The 18,803-nt window shown below is 36.5% G+C and overlaps 1 long non-coding RNA gene across 1 annotated transcript in view; it reads left to right on the forward strand.

The window, feature by feature from the left end:
• Nucleotides 1-211: 211 nt before the first annotated feature.
• The window catches only part of LOC140002875 (uncharacterized), a 32,335-nt gene continuing 13,743 nt past the window's right edge, over nucleotides 212-18,803 (forward strand). Inside the window, exon 1 of the long non-coding RNA XR_011810450.1 lies at nucleotides 212-310. This is a non-coding gene — a long non-coding RNA (uncharacterized lncRNA). The remainder of the gene's footprint in view (nucleotides 311-18,803) is intronic.

The following is an 18,803-nucleotide window of genomic DNA, read 5'->3' on the forward strand; positions in this document are numbered from 1 at the left end:
CTAAACTAACCTGACTGATCAGATGTGCTGTCAAGCATTCAAGTTATCCACACAATGGAAACAAATGCTTACCACTGATCAAGAAACTTCAGCTTACAGTAAAAATCTTGCCTTCTCAATCCTTTTTTGTATTTCTAGTTTAATGTTATTCCAGGATACTTTAAGCCAAAATTGTCTTTGCTTTCATTAGGTAGCAGAAGTGTGTACATCCCGTCAACCTCTGTGACTAAAAAGTGGATTTAAAGGATGTAAAGGAAGAAAAAAGAAATCTAAAACTCCAGAGGGACAAGAATGTTGGGCCATTTACTTGGTAAATAAAAATTGTTGTATTTGCTTCACTAGAATTATGGGGGCATACAAAAAATAATGTCGATTCTATTTATGCATTTTTTGACAACTTTGTTAGGCCTTTGTCCTCCAAATGCCATCTAGCAAACTAGGCATACAGAAGTTAAACTATTTATTCAATGTTGACAGACAGTGTGCAGAGGAACTTGGAGTTCAGGTCTTCCCACCACCATAGTCCATTACATAGTTATGTGAAGGCTTTGCCTATCCAGAAAATAGTTCACAGTATTATGTTTGTGTCAGAAAAGTAGCTTTGATTTTATTTTCTACAGAATGGCAAGTCAAAAGTGAGTGCTAGCTCTTTTTCCATGGAAAGGAGACAAGTGTAATTGATTTCTTATTTATATGATGAGAGAATAGTTGTCCTTATCTCTGTCAAGATTTATTCATACTACTAATCTAAATGTGATTATGAAATGTGAAATGTGAATATGAAATGTGATTTCATACTAAATGTGATATTTTGGTAAATAGGGCTTGTTTCCCCACCTTTCTAACTGCGTGCGCCCAACTCTTTCAATATCAGTCCCATGGCCGTCCCTGAGGATCTTTCAACCCTGCTGCCCCCTAGCTTCTATCCATGCACATTTCTCCCACTGTGCATGAATACTGGGAGAATTCAGCACGGAATTCAGTGCTGCTGCACTCACCCTGACACAGCCATTCCAGGTCTCCAGCCCTCACTACTCCTGGACACAGTCCCCATAGGTCTGTTGTTGTATGGGTCAATCTTCAGTAGATGCCTAGGTCACCTAGACACCTATGTTTAGGAACAAGAATCTATCCCATGAAAGAGATTTTTAAAGACACTGAGTATTTTTTTCTCTTGCTGATTTTATCAATATTAGCTTTGATGAGTATCATATGCTTACATTGGAAATCCTTGAAAATCTTTCCCTGTCATCTTTACCAGCACAATTTTTCTGCCACGTTAGGTTGAAGAACTTAGGTTCATTTGAAAATATAAAATATAATCATTATCTATTTTTTTTCCTTTTCAATGTACTATAAAACAAACAAAACAAAAACAAAAACAAACAAAAAAAAAAAACAAACAAAAAAACACACAAAAAAAACACACTCTAACAAAATTATAAGCTAGATAAAGATAGCAGCACACAGATGGTGTAAAAACCAAAGCATTTAGCAAGCTTTGAGACAGGCTGTACCCATATATACTTTGCATTACAGCTTGTTGCCAGCTAATATTTCTCCACAACATGGTTAAAATCTCACTCAGCCTTTTAAATTGTCTCACTTTATTATCAAGTAAATATAATAGATAGGTCTCTTGGACTCTTCTATGAAGTTTGAGTGTCTCTTTATCCTAAAATATTTACATTTTATTTTATGGGCAAGTGGTTTCCTGCTTTCAAGACACTTCCCTGGGTGCATCTCCTTTCTGATGCAAGGATTCATCCAGGATGCACAGTTGTTAGACCTGAGAATGTGGGGAGTAGGGTTGCTGAGGTTCCAGACGGTTTTCAGTCTGACCCTTCTGCCAGACAAATATTATCCGGTACCTTTGGAATTAGATGAGAGGGAGAGCACTCATGTATTCATATAGAGTCACACAATGATTTGGGTTGGAAGAGATGCTTAAGAATTATCTAGTTCCAACACCCCTGACATAGGCAGGGTCATCTTTCACTGGTCAGGTTACCCAAAACGCTGTTCAACCTGACCTTGAACAGTTTCAGGAATGGGGCATCCACAGCTCTGGGCAACCTGTTCCATTGTCTCACAGTCCTCAACATGAAAAATTTCTTCCATATATCCAAACTAAATCTACTTTTAGTTTGGAACTGAATTCTTTCTAGGCTTTCCAGACTTGCTGAGCTAAATTCCCCTATCCACCAACTAAACTAGCTACACTTTTCTTTGTGCAAGATAGAGAAGAACTGTATTCAGGGAAAGCTCTAGTTCTCTAAGCTGGTATAAAAAATAAAATAATCTTGACATTTTAATGCCACTTTAAAATTTAAAATATATATTCATATAGTGAATGTTCAATATTTAACTTCTCAGATTTTAACTAATGAAGTTAGAAGCAAAACTTTTAACACTTTTAACATCTTTACACTGAAAAACAAATACACATCAGATTTTTTTTAAAGATATATATCTCTTTCCAGCCCATTCTCAACAATAAATTTGAAAACACTTCAGTAAAAAAAAAATAGAGGAAAAAAGCAGGAAAAGGAGGAAGACAAATGAAAGCCAAGGGGAAAAGAAAAACAAACAAACAAACATACAAACAAAACTGGAAATATACCATGTATTTTATATACAAAAATAACAACATTTCTTCAAAAAATAATAAAAAAAAAATACAGAAAGCCCTGTAGATATGTGAAGGGCTTTTTTTTTTTCTTTTTTCTTTTTTTTTCTTTTTTTTTCCTCTGGAATCTACAGAAGCCTAGAAAAAGCTGGTGGGATGCCATTATTTGAAAAATGTAAATGGGATTACTCATATAATTACAGGTCTGTCAGCTTCACATTGATCCTAGGCAAAATACCAGAACAGTAGTACAAGACTCAATAAAGAATTAACAAAAGTTGAAATAATTAATGTCAATCAACAGTTTTATGAAAGATAGATGTGATATCTTTCTATGACATTATGAGTTCAGTTAATAAATGTAACAGATTTGGGTAAGGCATTTCACTTTGTACCACACAACTACTTAATTAAGAACAATATACAATCAACACAGAATATATTCTGTAGATTTTCAGTGTGCTAATTTATATTTCTGAATGATTATAAGCATTCATCATCAAATGCTATAACATAAGGTGTTATACCATTATAAGATGTTATACCAAGATGTTATAAATTTCACTTAGAGGGTGGTCTGGCACTGGAACACAATGCCCAGGGAAACAGTCATGGCACCAATCCTGACAGAGTTCAAGAAGTGTTTGGACAATGCTCTCAAGACACAAGGTCTGATTTTTGATGTGATCCTTTGGGGACCCAGGATTTGAACTCGATGATCCTTGTGTGTCCCTTTCAATTTGGGATGTTCTATGACTCTATGATTCTATGATAAGATTGGGAACAGTGGGTCTGCCTATCAGTCTGTACAGCCCAGCATCCACTTCCCAGCAGTGGTCAGGAGCAAGTGGCACAGTTCTTCCCGAGTCTTCATGAGTCTGCAGGACTAATTTTTGATTAGCACTTGAGACATTTTTAATATTGTGATTTGTGAGAAAAATAATGTATGACTGACATAGTGTCAACAATGCACTGGGGGATTGGTGCACTGGATTCATTTTTAATAAATTAATATTGGAAAAGTAGTATAACAAAATCTGTTTTAGTATGGTCAGATCTGAAATCAGATGTCTGGGAACAAATGTGCTCCTGGGCATTGGATGGCAGGCTTTGCCTCAGAAAAATTGTTTCTGGAACTTGCTTTAGGTTTTTGTCTGCAGTGAAGTGAATATGTGTTATCAATGAAATGCCATGACCACAAGGTATAGCAAGACCTGAATCTAAAAACAGAAGAGCTGAGAACCAGTTACAATACATCCATACTGTATTGTAACTGGAATTCTATGATAATTTTGGAGTTGAAACTCAAAGAGGATATTGAAAAAAATTAAGAATGAGTTCACTGGAAGGTGAATATTAGAACATATTGAGCAGATTGAGGGGATTTGTAAAGGATTCACCATCAGTGGTAGTTTGAAAGTATGAATTGTACTTTTTTCCCTGAAAGTTTTATTCTCCAACAGGAAGGAATTAAATCTGGATACCTTGTCAATGCTTAGTCAAGCTAAAATCAGTACGTCAGTGAATGTGCTTCATGAACTGGATATAAGGACTTAGAAACCAAGCCTACAGTTTTAAAATTTTGTTATGTTTCCCTACTCTGTTCTGATAATTAATTGATGCTCTTCTACAGAAATAAAAGGAGTGAGAAGTAATGGAGGTGATGTTGTGAGATTAAAACCTTGCTTTTTTTGTTGTTGTTTTTGTTTTGAGATGGACATAGCAAAAGCTGTTTGCTTTTATAGACCTATCTTTCCCATGCACATACATTCACTGTCTGCTTCATTACTAAGTGCTCCTCATTAATGTCTAGCTTTCTGGGGGGGGGGCTATCACTTTATCTTTTTCTTGCTTATCTTCATTCTGAAACTCAATTATAATGACCAGATTTGCAAGCCATGAATCATGCAGGCAGAACACAAATCAATATAACTGGACTTTACAGAAAATAGATCTAGTTAAAATCCATGAACAATTTCCAAACCAGTGGTGGGGGAAACACAGACAATCATATTTTCTTTCTAGAGCACTTCTTCCCAGAATGGGAAATTGCCGCAATAACCTTTTCTCAGGCTTAAGATTAAACTATAATTCTTTATAGTGCATTGCCTAGGGATGTTTTTGATGAAAAATAGTAATTAATAATAATTACAATAATAAAAATAATAATAAGCTTAATTAATTATTGAATAGAATTGATCCCAGATGATAATTCAAGTTCCAAATCAAAACTGTACTTAAAGAGCTTCTCAAGCATAAACACACCCATAGTCTCCATGGACTATTGGTATTACACAGATTATTTAAGTTAGAAAAGCATTTAGGGACTGATAAATACTGGGTAAGAGATGAGCTCAAAATGGTACTTAACATTAAGATCCATTAAGATGAGACTTTGTCCCTTCACTGCAATGGTTCTGAGCAGCCTCACTGAAGCTGATAATATAGTGTCCCAGCATAAGACCATGTTTTATTAGGTTGTCGAGTGAGATGCTGATAGTATTAGCAGAACAGAAGTATGGTTTCCAAAAGGAAAGCTGATTTGATAAAATAAATTATTTTCCTTACACTCTCATCTGCTGGCACAGTGGGAGAATTTTCAAATTAATCTTGTTAATATTTTTTACTTTTGCTTGTAAAAAAAGTGGATTTTAAAACTTTTCATTTGGATGGCAAAAAAAAAAAAAATCCCTCTGCCCACTCAGAAACCCAGCCTAACTTTTCCAAGAATCACTCAAACACTTTTATTACATTCCTCAAGTCTCCTTTAAAATAATTGATTAGACAATAAACATTAAAAAGTACATTAATTATAATGTGAGAAAAATTTTACCTCAACCTCCAACTTGACACATTTTTCTTCTACAAAAGCTGCTAAATTGCTATGAAACAATTTGATACTGCTTGTAATAAATTTCTAAACCTAAGCTGTGTAGATATAAAATGACAAATTTAACTGCATTTATATTAAAGCAATTTTCTGCCCATCAGAGAGATGAGAAAATTAATATGTAAACCATTAACTTACAGTCAGAAACACTGTGCACTGCAACTGAAATAAGGATTTTTTGGATATTATCACTTACATTTTATTGCTTTCTCAAAAGGAAAATGCTTACCAAAAATTACAATCACTGCATTTAAAGGAGGCTCATTAAAAGAATATATACTTTGAGGGAAATCATCCATGAATTATGTGGCAGTCATGTTTGTAAGCCCCAATTCTTTATATTTTGCTGTTTGTTTCACTAGCCTGCAAGCATCTCAGTGCATTCCTAGGGCAGCAGTCAGCAAACATCGGCACACAGTGCAATGCTAGTGCTCTGTGGTGACCTTTGCTGTTTACCAAAATAAAGCTGACTTAGAGGAATTAAACATTATTTCATAAGCTTTGGTATGTTCATCTTATCTGCATAAAAAGCAGGTTTGTTCCTCCTCTGTGCCAACCCTCCCTCAGCTTTCATCCCTTCTCCATGCCATAGCATTCTGGTTAGCCTTTGCTTTCCTTTGCGTATCATGCATGTGACACCACCTTCCTAGGGACTTGACATGACTCCTAATGTATCTGAAATCCCTTGCTTTGAGCATCCACCAGTCTAGCTCAGGTCCCAGGGCTGCAACAGCAGATAATTATATCTTTCTCACCTTGTTTCATTCACAAGGAAAGATCGGACCTTTTCTAGCCTTACTCATTACCTATCTGCCTTCCTCCTCCCAGTTTTTGGTGTTGGTTGAGTGTGGTGTGGAACCAAGCTACCCATATGGGAGGCAGACAGGGTTCTCCATCTTTCCCAGGAACCAACTTTAAGCTGGTCTCATGTGTATTAAATCTGTCCCTAGATGTACTGCAACCTAGATTAGAATTCTGGAGCCAGAATGATGTCCCTGAACTCTGGCTATCTTCTCTGTGAAGATAACCTCTCATCCATGTGTCTTCTCACCCTGTTGCTTGTTCTCTCAGGGGCTGACTCGTTCCTGTGTTTTGTGGAAAATCCATCTTGCCTTGCTAAACTGCAGTTTTATCTTTGCAAACCAGCAAGGGAAATAATGTGTTATAATCTTTAAGATCATGGAAACTGCTTTGCTACAAGGTATGTTCAGTTAGTCAGCATTAATCTGTCCTCATTGTCAAGCGTCTTCCCTTTACCAACACCGCTTTGTTTATCCCATATACTATTCCCCATATTTTAATGTGCAAACCTACTAGGACAGAAGCAGTCACCAACCACAGAATAGATGGTCTTCTGTATTACAAAGGGGCAGTATGTTTTTGAATAGCCTAAAAGGTATAAGAACAAGTTGCCACCTTTCCTTCTCAGCTTCTTCCAGAAGCATGTTGCTTCTTTGCAGAAAATGTTATTTCCCTCAATACAGCACCCAGCTGTTCACCTGTGCAGCAGGTGAAGGAGAAGGTCCTCATGGCCACCCTCTGTGCAAAGAATGGCCATAGAGAGAGAGTAAAGATATAACCCTCTCTGCTCATCCCCCACCTCTGAGATCAGTCTGTACAGGTAAGCCTTTCCACATGAAATAGGCTTGAAATAGACTAGTCTTAAAATATGCAAATGGAAGACATATATGCACTATCGTGGAATAACATATTTGCTTTTTGCTTTTGTCTTTTTTTTTTTTTTTTTTGTCTCACATTGGGATTTTTTGCCTTTCTATAAAATATAACTTTTATCTCAGTCTGGGAAATATGGGATACCATTTACATAATGCATTCTTAGCTAGTGAAATATCCAAAATATGCCATTTATTTTAATGGCAAGCTTTTGTTCTAAGACATACAGCCATAGGTTCACCTTCTCACTGTTTATAGCCTGATTAATGAACTCCAGGTTTTCCATTTATGGATTACAAAACCTCTGCACTGACCAAGTGTGTGATTCTTTATTGATGTGTTTAATGGCCACTTTGGTCCACTCAATTCACCATGAAAATGCCCTTGGCACAAAGGTAAATTAACAAGTCCATGAACACCTGTGGAAAATGTTTCTTATACTGATCTGTGTGGAAATTGACCCACCTTGGGGTGAGTGGAACAGCAATTCCAGCAGAACTAACTGAAGCATTTTTTATTGTTGCTTTGCTTTTGTTTTTCTTCTGAAAGAACAGGAGAAAATAAGTTGAATAGAGAAGAAATAATAGATGCATATTGTCCTGTTCAAGACTTTGAAACACTGCAACTGTGTCCATATCAAAGTCATAGTAAAGACATAGAAAAATAGAGATCAGAAAAAAGGTGTGTTGTTTTCCTCCACCTTTTTATTTATTTATTTATTTTTGTGCTTGGCGGTACACAGACCTGGACTAGACCTCAGAAAGTCAGATTTAATCTCCTGGGATTTGCATGTTTTTCCTGGTTTTGGGATGTTTTCTTGGGTTTATTGTTTTCAGTTACACAGTTTCAGTTACAGTTTCTTGGGTTTATTATTTTCAGGTTTTTTTTTCAGGTTTATATTGTCATTGACTGAATCAAAGATGCAATCATAGAAGTACAAAATTAGAAAACACTAAGAGAAGTGACTTAATGTCAGCTGAAAGACACTGCTGGAGTTGGACTAAAGCCTACTGCTGATACGGTGACCCTGGTCCTTTTTTCCCATTTGCCAACTTCAGTCTTCCTGGGAAGTGTTTCTCTGACTTTCCCATCAGATTCCACTTAACACAGCATTTCTTTGCAATTTACAATTGCTTGTAATTTCTATTTTTTCCTCAAGGCTGTTTTCAAATGAAACAACCCACCAACCAACAAAAACCCCATGCCCACAGCATTTGTTGCAAATATATTAACTTAAATCACATATTCCAAATGATTTTAGTTCTTCATAGTAAGGTCTATGTCACGTTGTTAATACGGAATATAGAACCTAGAATATAGGTTCTTGTTTACCTCCCAGTCATCTTTTATCAATGCTGAGGTCCTGTCCCAAAATGCAAAAATATTTTCCTCAAACTGCTAGGGAGTCTTAACTCCAAGAGATGCTGCTGTCATGGCCTTATCAATGTTATCTGAAGAAGACTCTTAAAATGGGCAGAGAATGATAAATTGCAGTAGCTGGAATAAGTCCTCACTGCAGGGTAAACACCAAAAAGCCCCACTCATATTACCCTTTCTTACACTGGCCGGACAGGGGATGCCTGAATGAGAAGGAGGGTAAAGAAACAGTCCTTCAACAGAGCCTTATCAACAGGGTGCCTATTACTCCCTAGAAACTTAATCAGGACCTGTGGCAATGCTTTACCTACCCCCAAGCATGATTCCCAGAAGAAGCTGTTGAGTGTGTGTGGTAGCTGCAAGCCAACCCACTATTTACATTGAATTGCAGAACTGAGAAACATAGCCGAGGAGCTTGACACAGGAGATAGATGAGTTATACAAATATGATTCTCCCTCCCCCCCCTTCCCAAATGAAAGCAGCAAATTCAGCTGCAATATGCAGCATCAAAATATTTATTGCTTGCAGGTGTTCATGAAAATATATGAGAATTCCATGAGGTTCACAGATTTTAGAAGGAATTATTGTGCACCTGGAAATTTGTCCTGCAAAGTGTGGTATTTGTTTCCTGTTGTTATTTGCTGTCCGTTCTTTTCTAGTCACCATGCATTATTCATAGTTGTACTTGTAGGAGAGCCAAATTCTGCAGATATTCTTCATCAACAAGAGGAAACAATTCAGATGGAAAATCCTCCTAAGAAGGCTTGTTTAAGAGATACAGTATGGAATGAATTCAACCTCTTTTTCCACACTTCTGGAGCTTTTATTTTAAAGCTAAATTTCTGTAACCTAGCTCCAGCAAAAAATAAAAAATTAAAAAAAAGAAAGAAAACCAGTGACTTTATTATCATTGCCATGTGGAGTAAATCTACCCTTGTACTCTGTCTATTGTGTTACACCAACCCATTTTTAAAGACTTCAAGGAAGCTGTGTGCAATTCCCTTTCCTTGGAAATCTGAGAGAAATACAAAACCTTATGCAAAGTGCATGTTTCCCTTTTTTTGCTGAGAAGTAGAAACTGCAGAATACATACCCAGGTGAGCCCTTCCTTGCACATTAAGAATACAAACAAATCACAAACACCAACCAGGCTGCTTTTGTTAGCATAACATATCAGGAGCAGGTCACGAACACTTAAATGCCAAATGCAATGGTCAAAAATGTGACAGAAGATACAGCTGTTCCTTGACATGATTATCAGTCAGATGAAAGGATTCACAAGGGATTCCCAGGACCATACAAAATGTGCGTCTCCTTGTGTTGTCAGAGTGGTGCCTATTCCATACATTTTGCCTGGGGGAATGGATATATTATTTAGATGATTAATTTGGCCTTCACAAGTGTACTTCAGCCTTTAGGAAAGAAGGTAATGTTCCTACAGTTGTTTGGGCAGCCAGAATGGGAACAATTTCGCAAATACATAAAAACTACAAATCCTTTCCTAAGAGCAAGGCAAATGAAAAAGGCATCTGAAAATAGGAGAATCAAAACCCAACATCAACTTCATTCAAATATTGAGATTGACACAATTTTTGTTAAGTTGCATTTTCAGAGAAAAATGTTAAACCTCAAAATGTTAATAAAATATTTCATGGTTTTTCTTTTTCCTTTTCAATATTATCCTGTACTGAAATGTCTTTTAAAAATCGTAATAAAAAAATGAAAATTGTATATGAAATAACATGCATTTCTTTAGTGTTGCTGTAAAATATATTGATGCTCTCTTCAATTATAACTAATAGCTCATTATTCTATAATCAGTCAACTGTCTAGAGTCATGGCTAAAACTGGACTACAGAAGACAAAAAATTCCATATTTCTAACCAAAGATTTCATTTTTAGCATAATAGCAAAGTAATTATAATTAGAAAGTAGACCTCTTTCACCTTCTTACTGTACAAGAGGACCAGGACTACTTGACATAATGAAGGCAAATGATTATTGATGGAATATTAAGATATTTCTACATGCTGGCCTGTCCCAGTAAACAGTGGGGAATCTAACTCAAACCCAAGTGGCATTGCATCACAGAAGCCAAAGTCCTCTGTTTAGCTTCTCTGTTTTCATTTTATACATCATGCCATTTTCTTTGACACGCTATGCTGTTACCTGTTCAGACTGAATAAATCTCAGATTCATAAAGAAGATGGTCAGAAACCCTGACCAACTTGTCTACAATTCCGCGTGGCTCAGCTTCCCTTTCCAAAACCTTTTCCTATCTTTTTCATTCTGGTTGCATAATCTACTTCTGTTTCCCTTTTGGATTCAAGTGACTGAGTCTGTACTTTTTCACCCATCACTTTCTCTGAGATGAGTGAAAACATTTCCATTCACTGGAATTCAACTGCCACATTCACTCAGCAGTTTCTCCACTATCTCTGTTTGTAGCACAGCAAGATGAGTTAGAGGTCTATTCACAATTTGTTTTTCTGTCTGGGAGGGAGGGAAACTTAAGACTGCCCCTATCTGAAAGGGCACAGCAAAGAAACAGCTTTCATTTTAAATGCCTTTTCAAGACTACACCTCTAGCAGAAGTGTCTCAGCAGTCTTTAGAAAGTAGTTATCTAGCATTGGATAGTTTATTGAGAAAACATCTTTTAATACCAGCAAATAATACACCAAATTTTCCTCTCAGACTTCCTGCTCCCTCTTAAATGACTATCAGACAATATTAACAAATCTCTGATTCTCCCTGCTGCTATTGTAACTTAGTATTTAGACAGGGCAATAACAGTCTCCCTAGATAGCTTTGTTCTCCCATCTTCAGAAACAAGGCCAGTCCTCTGTACTCTGAAATAAATATTTGGACTGAGGCCGCCTTGGAACACACTGGAGAAATTAGATTAATTAGGAAGTCAACAGCCTTTGAAAAGCTTGTAGTAGAAAGTTTAGCCTCTAGCTCATTCCAAGACAAAACCAATACACCTAGAAGCTTTACTACATTTGAATATGTATTTATTGTTAACATTCATCCTTACCATTCAAATTGAAACTACACTGTACTGCGGTAGGTGTAAAAACATAGGCAACAGAAACAGACTACACAAAGATTCTCTATTTTAACACACAAGACGAAGGGCAAAAACTAAACCAAAATTCAGAAGCACAGAAACTTATTTAGAACACAGCAAATCAGGAACAGAGCTAAAAAAGCAAAATAAACAAAAACCCATACATGTTTTCACTTCTAGTTCGGTTATTCTGCTGATTATTTTTTTTCCCCCTCATTAATATTTTAGACAGAAAACAACATTAAATTCATTGATCTTTAGGGAAAAAACCCACAACCTCACATAATTTTTCCTAATATGACTGGCTTGATATTTGCATAGCTAAAACCCTCTCCTTCATAAACACTTTATTTCATATGCCTAACTAAGAATTATTTTGTGATAAAGTTGTCTAAACTTCCTCATCATTAACTTCTTTAAATTATACTGTCTGAAGATGTTTATGGATTAGCTAAGTAATCTACTGTAGAGCACAAACTGCAAACCAAAGTGAAATTGAGTTCCCAACTGACTGAGAAGGTAATTAATGATTTAACTGCACAACTGTTAGTAGATCTATAATGTAGCTTAAAAGCTAATTGAGAACTGTACAGCCAAAGGAAAGAGGAAAGCATAGAGCAGCCACAATACTCCTTTGAGTAGCATTTGGTCAGCCTGCTGTCAAAGGAAGTGGAAAAATGACCATCCCTACCTCATATAAAAATAAAGACACTATTCAAAAATATACAGTAGCTTTGGGGAATTGGCATTTTATGATCACCTCATTAAGAGGGCAAGTTTCTAGCACAGCACTGAATTCCACAACTTCCCCTTCTCCCTTGCTGATTGCATTAATATGCTCCATTTCTCTCCCTGTTTACAATACATCACAACTCACCCCCTCCCCCAGTAAACCAGCTACCCTGAAGAGCCAGGGAATGTTTTCTACTTCCATTTTATAACCAGGTTATTTTAATTAGCCACAGCTGACTGAGGAAGCCCAGAGATAAGGCAATTGATGGGGTCGTCCTTTGACTTAGAGGGACTTTTCAAGATTCCTGGCAGCTGCTACAGAATCTTTAAGGACCAACAGCTCTTTTGCTACCTTACGTCTGAGCAAGTGTTAATCTTTACATGGTACTTGTGAGTAGTTATCATCCTACCACAGTCAGGGAAATGGATAATGATTTATTTGATGCAAGGATTTGCACAACTACAACAATTTACAATCTCTAAGAAAGGCCATAGATCAGATTTACCAGAGAAAACACATGCCTAAACCTCACAAATATAGCCCTCAGGCCCTGTAACATCAGTAGATTCTGAATTTTTAGCGTAATAATTATTAGTAAAGGTACCAAGGACTAACTGTGTAAAACCTGGCTGTACCTGAGCGCTATGAATTTTTCAGTGAGTGATACTGCTTTCAGCAGCAAGTCAGGCTGGCAAGTATTTTCCACAGCTATTTAGTAGTTTGGACACTACACAAGCTGTTTCAGGAGGATGTGCTGGTGCTCCCTTTTGTCATGTAGTTAAAGGGTCACCCAGACATGATCGAGATCTGCAGTCACTCCAGTTCTCTGAAAGGACATGAACTGCATCATCAGTCTGCAAAAGGAGTTGACATAGTCTGTACCTCATAAGTTGATCTAAAACAACTAAATTAGGGAAAGCAAGAATACATATGCATTAACATTTCCTCCAGTGGAAAAGGGAGATATTGAATTAATACACACTGGGCATCTGTACTATACAATCATTCAGTGTCTCCCTCTAGCCATATTTTATAAGCTGGAGTGGGTTCAAGTGTATCAGTACAAGAAACAGAGCACAGACCTGATTCCTTTTTGGGCTGTCTCCAAACTCCTAGCTTACACACATTCAAGTGCTCGCTGTTTATATTTGTACATGGTGTCCAGTTGCTTACTGGTTTCTTCCTTTTGAAATGGGTAAGCGTCTGAACTGTCTTTCTGCAACTAGAAGCACAATTTAAATATTTGTCCTCAAGCAGGTGACAATTTCACTGAAGTTGTAGGACAGATAATAGTCTGCCTGGTATATTTGGTTGAAAGTCATCAGTAAATTCAAAAGGCATTGAGGGTATGATTCATTAAATAAACAAACAAATAAAAAAGAATGAATAGAGAATACAGCCATTGAAAACCTAATCTAAAACACTGGAGGAAATCCATGGTGGGTTGAAATCTTGGCCTTGCCAAAGTTAGAGGTGATTACATTTTAGTCCTGACAGTGTTTCACCTTACCTGGAACATTTACATTCACCATGTAAATGTTCTTGCAAACCAGCCTATGGAACTGTATATCAAAAAGACAGCTGTTTGTTTTGGTAATAAAATAAAAAGAAGATGCTAGTAAATCCATCAGTGTTCCTTCCCTCCCTGATGAATATGTTCTCCACAGTCACTGCCTCTGAAAGTTTAGTTGTCTCCTAAATCCGGGAGCAATGAAAACCCAGTGTTCCTCTTCCTGCTTTTCTGCTTCACTTAAAATTGTTTTATCTGGGGGTATAGGATCCCTCATTTCCTAAAATCAGCACTTAGCTATGTACCTGAGCCCCACAGTTACAAAGTAACTTATATAGGTCTTTGATTAAACCATGTTTTCAAGCATTGCCTTGCCTTTTTTTTTTTTTCTTTTTTTTAATGTCAGTACAATGCCTGACATAAAGAAGCCAAAGGCTTTCCATGCTCTTTGTGCATTAATAAATTAATTAAATAATAGTAATAAAATGTCTTGTGCAGAGCAATTTGAAGGATAAGAGGAATAGTGGTTTTCTTTTTACCTTGTTTCAATCAATTTTGCAAGCCATAATTAGACAGCTGAACAGAATGCACAGCAAAGGCATGAACAGGCAGATTGGCTAAGGGTACAGGTTGCTAATCCTCTAGAAATGGCCTGTTATCACAGTTAAATCTCTCCTTTCAGGAAAAGAAAGACAGAGAAAGGAAGAGAGATAATAAAATGAGAGAGGGAATGAGAGAGAAACTCCTATGCTTATGTTTGCACTGATTTATTGTTGTTTAATTGTCAGTTTGCAATACAAATAATGCCTTCTACCCAGGACATTCTTCAGCTCCCTCTGACCTCTTATGATCTCCCTGTGTCCTGACCAGAGCTGCTGAAATGTAACAAGTTCTTCAATAAAACAGTGTTAATTTTAATGCAGCTTGTTCAAAGCTTAGAAATTTTGTTGCTGCTGCAGAGGTGGAAGGAGAACTAAAGAAGATACAATCTAGTCAGAAATATTCCCTTTTGTACTTTCCTTGTTGGCAGTGTGATTTTTAGATAAAAGAAGAAATCTTGCTTGCTTTGTTTATAGAGTAAGGCCACTGAAGAGAAGGAGAAATGTTCTGCAAATCCCCATCAAGAGAATAAGAAACTTTCATCTGTGGACTTCTGAGTCCCTCTAAACAACAGAGGTTTGCGGTAGCAGTATGCTGTTTAGGCATGTTATTGGTATCTTTGAGCTCTTAGCACACACAGATGAATGCAACAAATACTGTCGAAAATACCAGAAGTGCCTGTATAGGATAGCAGTTACGAGAAAGCTACTGATGTGTCAGACTGCTCATTAATTGTGTACTAAAATGTCTATTCTGAATTTAAGATTTCACTAACTACTAAAAACCCAACCCTCTCCTTAATGTGAAGTGTGGATTTATAAATGGCATCTGTACAAGACTATATGTAATCAACAGAATTGAGATGATGTTCCTAGTGACTCAGGATCTCAGTGTATGAGATACTGAGCCTTATCGGATGTCTTGCACATCCTTTAGAACACAGTTCAGCAACTGAAATCATCTTCCATGTCCTAAAATACTAACAGGTCCTGTGTCTTATTTATAATTTTTCATGTATTCAAATATCAACACCATTCTGGTACATTTACTCTAGGAAAGCTGTATGCTGCACTTCTCATGCTGGGTCACAGAAGGTTATTAAACAATCAGAAGCAAAACACTGGCAAAAGAAAATCAACTTTATCATATACTGCTAATGCTTCTGCTGATTAGAACACTAGTTAAAATGTCCATTTCAACTAAGTTAGGTGTGTACATATCTCCTTTTCTGAAGAGGAATAAATACATGCACGTGCCTTGGCACTTTGCTGAATGCAGGCCCAATATAGCAATTCTGCTTTTAAGCAGGCATTGGGAACAATATGTTCTTATGATATTAATATAACCCATCTGCCAGTTGCATAAAGGCTGGCAAATTACCTCATCATTTTTCATCCTACATTACAAGAAAAAAGTGAAAAAGAAACCCACCCCCAGTATTACTGAGATGCTGAAAAGCTGTGTAGGAAAAACTTTCAAATCAACCCTTGCTATGCTCTGAGCACCAACCTGCACTTCCAATTAAAATGTACAAATAATTCCATAATACCAAAAAGTCAGGACCAAGCAATTTGTGCAAGCTTCAGTGATGACAGTCACAACGAAATCCTTGCTGTGTCTGGCTGTACTCTTGGAAACCAGAGAAGAGATTCCTCTTGGCCATAATACTGACTTGCAGTTTACGTTGTCCAAAAAGTGAGGTATTCCACAACTGTGGTAGCCACAACAAAGAATACTTCCTTCTAGGGCAGATTTTTCTTTTGTAGTATTACAGCCAATTTACCCTGTTCAGAGCCCTGTAAGGGCACTATTGGTAAAGCCATGCTGATAAATAGGGATAGGGAAGAACTTGCTCTATGTTCGTAATCCTGGGACTGAAAGTGCAAAGAGTCGGTCCAAATCCACATACAACATGACTATATCATGCATGGACAGTTAGGTCAGCTGCAGCATTGCACTATTATGCTGAATTTAGATTGAAACAGGTAATTTCATATGAACTGAGTTAGATGTTCTGCTAAGATAAGTTTCTCTAAACTACACTCCTCTTTGACCTTGGCTAGAGAAGCTAGATTTTTTCCTTCTAAAGTCACGTTTTCTTGGGAAGAACAATCCTATTCATCTTTTCCATTGTTGTGCCCAAGGGACAGAGAATGACTTTGTTGTGCTTGCAGTTGTAAACAACTCTCAAATGGTATCCAAATTTTGTTCTACTTCAATAAACATGCAAAGGCTGAAGCAATGTTTTGAAATTTGATTCTCCAGAAGTGAGTGAGGGAATATCAAGAAAAAGACGGCTTCATATTATTCCCCATGTGGGCTTACATGATATTTTACTATTGATCCAAACAATCATGGAAAAGCAGTGCTGAAATATAACAGAAATTTGTATTTTAATTATATGTAAATATTCAATTTTTGAAGAGGATTTTACATCAGAACATTATGTGGTATCAAACACAAAGCCATCAGTTTCTACGATTAAAAGAAATGAATGCTAATCTTGAGTGGCCACCTGCAAAGTACAAGCCAAAAGCCCTTTCAAACTTGACGACTATACCCATAGGTTTTGGCTGAGCTAGATGTTCAGACAATATATTCAAATAAGATACCTATTCCTGATGAAAAGATACACAAATAAATACCTCACAAATACCACGCTGGATCATTCCAATGATTAATTTTCTTGATGTTATAATAATAGTTTGAAATTATTAATTTCAGTAGAGCTATAATAAATAGTACCACTGTGCCTTGGGTTCTTGACTCAAGTTTGCTTTGTATTTGATAGTAGCTGTGTTTATTTGGACCAGTTTCAGCATGGCTTTCACTACAAGGGCTTGCATCCAGTGCAATGATTCTAGTGAAATGGGACCTCAGCATAGAAGAATACTTAGAAAAAGAGATAATAAACTTCTTTCATAAGGCTTACACATACCTGCAATAAAACAAGCAATAACAACATTTATGGACACTTTTATTAGCTTTTTATTTATTTTCCTCCAGGAATTATTTTAAATTTGAATCACAATCATTCATACCATAGCTCAAAGAAGAATGATATGTTGACTGAGAATTGGCTAAAGGATCATAAACAGAAGTCAAAAATAAATAATCATGCATTAAGAAGAGAGCCTATGCTCAAAAGGAAGAGAAAGACGAGTTGTTAGACCTGCTTTAATGTAACGGAAATATTTTACTTGTAATTTCACTTATTGATAGTCTTGGAGAAGAAATAAACAAGACATTAATTAGTTTGTAGGTCCAACTGAATTGAGATGTTTTGCAAACACCATTGAGAAAGGGAAAATTATAAAAACAGAAAGAAGTTAGAAAAATGAGCAACAAGCAGCACAGGCTTCCCCTTGGCCAAAAGCAGGTAGTGAGATGAGGAAAGTAAATGTAATCGTATATATTCAATAGGTAGAAATTCCCAGAAAGAAAATATCAGTGTAGACAAGATAGATAAGTGAAATAGACACAAAAATATATTAAAAACACAAGACAAACAGACAATCTGAAAAAGGATGTGTCAGTAAGGACCTGACTCAGAAAAAGAAACACCTGAGCTACAGTTATCAGCAGAAGAAAAAGTTCTGGTGTGGATCCACAGTTGTTTAGTTTCATGAACAAGGGCTTTACATCATAGACCAAAGTAACACAGCTGAGGCTGACTCTGGAATACTACTACTTTCAGTTGTTAGATATATACTGTCTAAACAACCAGAAGGATATTTATGGGAAAACAAAAAATGAGTTCCTATCTATCATTTTTTAACCAGAGGTTAAATTGTAGAACTGCCAATGCCTATTTTAAGTCTCACATCAATGTGCAACAGTTACAGTACATTCCTTTAGATAATATATCATCTTGATTGCCTTATCATTACAAACAATAGTTCCAACTAGTATTTGATAGACATACAGTCTCCATGCCAGTCATGCAGAAACTAGACTAATTCCTCACCTCTCAGTAGAAAGAGGAAATATAAAACATGGGAAGAATTAGAAATCCCTGTCTGAGGTTTTGATGAACCCTAACTGAGAAACTGACTCAGCTCAGAGATCCAAGCTGACCTATGGCCCCGTGAAGTTAATCATTAAACATCCAAGAATGAATGTTTGCATATAAGCAATATAAAATCTTCAGAACAGTGAAATGCAATTTGAAATGAACTCTTGGCTGATCTTCCATTAAAACCAAGCAAAACTTTCCTATTATGTTTGCACTCTATTTCTAATGTTCATTGTAGGCTTGACATACATCTTTCTCTAGGACAGATTGTATAATACAACTATTGATAAGTTCATTGTTAAT

Source organism: Anas platyrhynchos, chromosome 7 (assembly GCF_047663525.1).
Source record: "Anas platyrhynchos isolate ZD024472 breed Pekin duck chromosome 7, IASCAAS_PekinDuck_T2T, whole genome shotgun sequence".
NCBI classification, from domain to species: domain Eukaryota; kingdom Metazoa; phylum Chordata; class Aves; order Anseriformes; family Anatidae; genus Anas; species Anas platyrhynchos.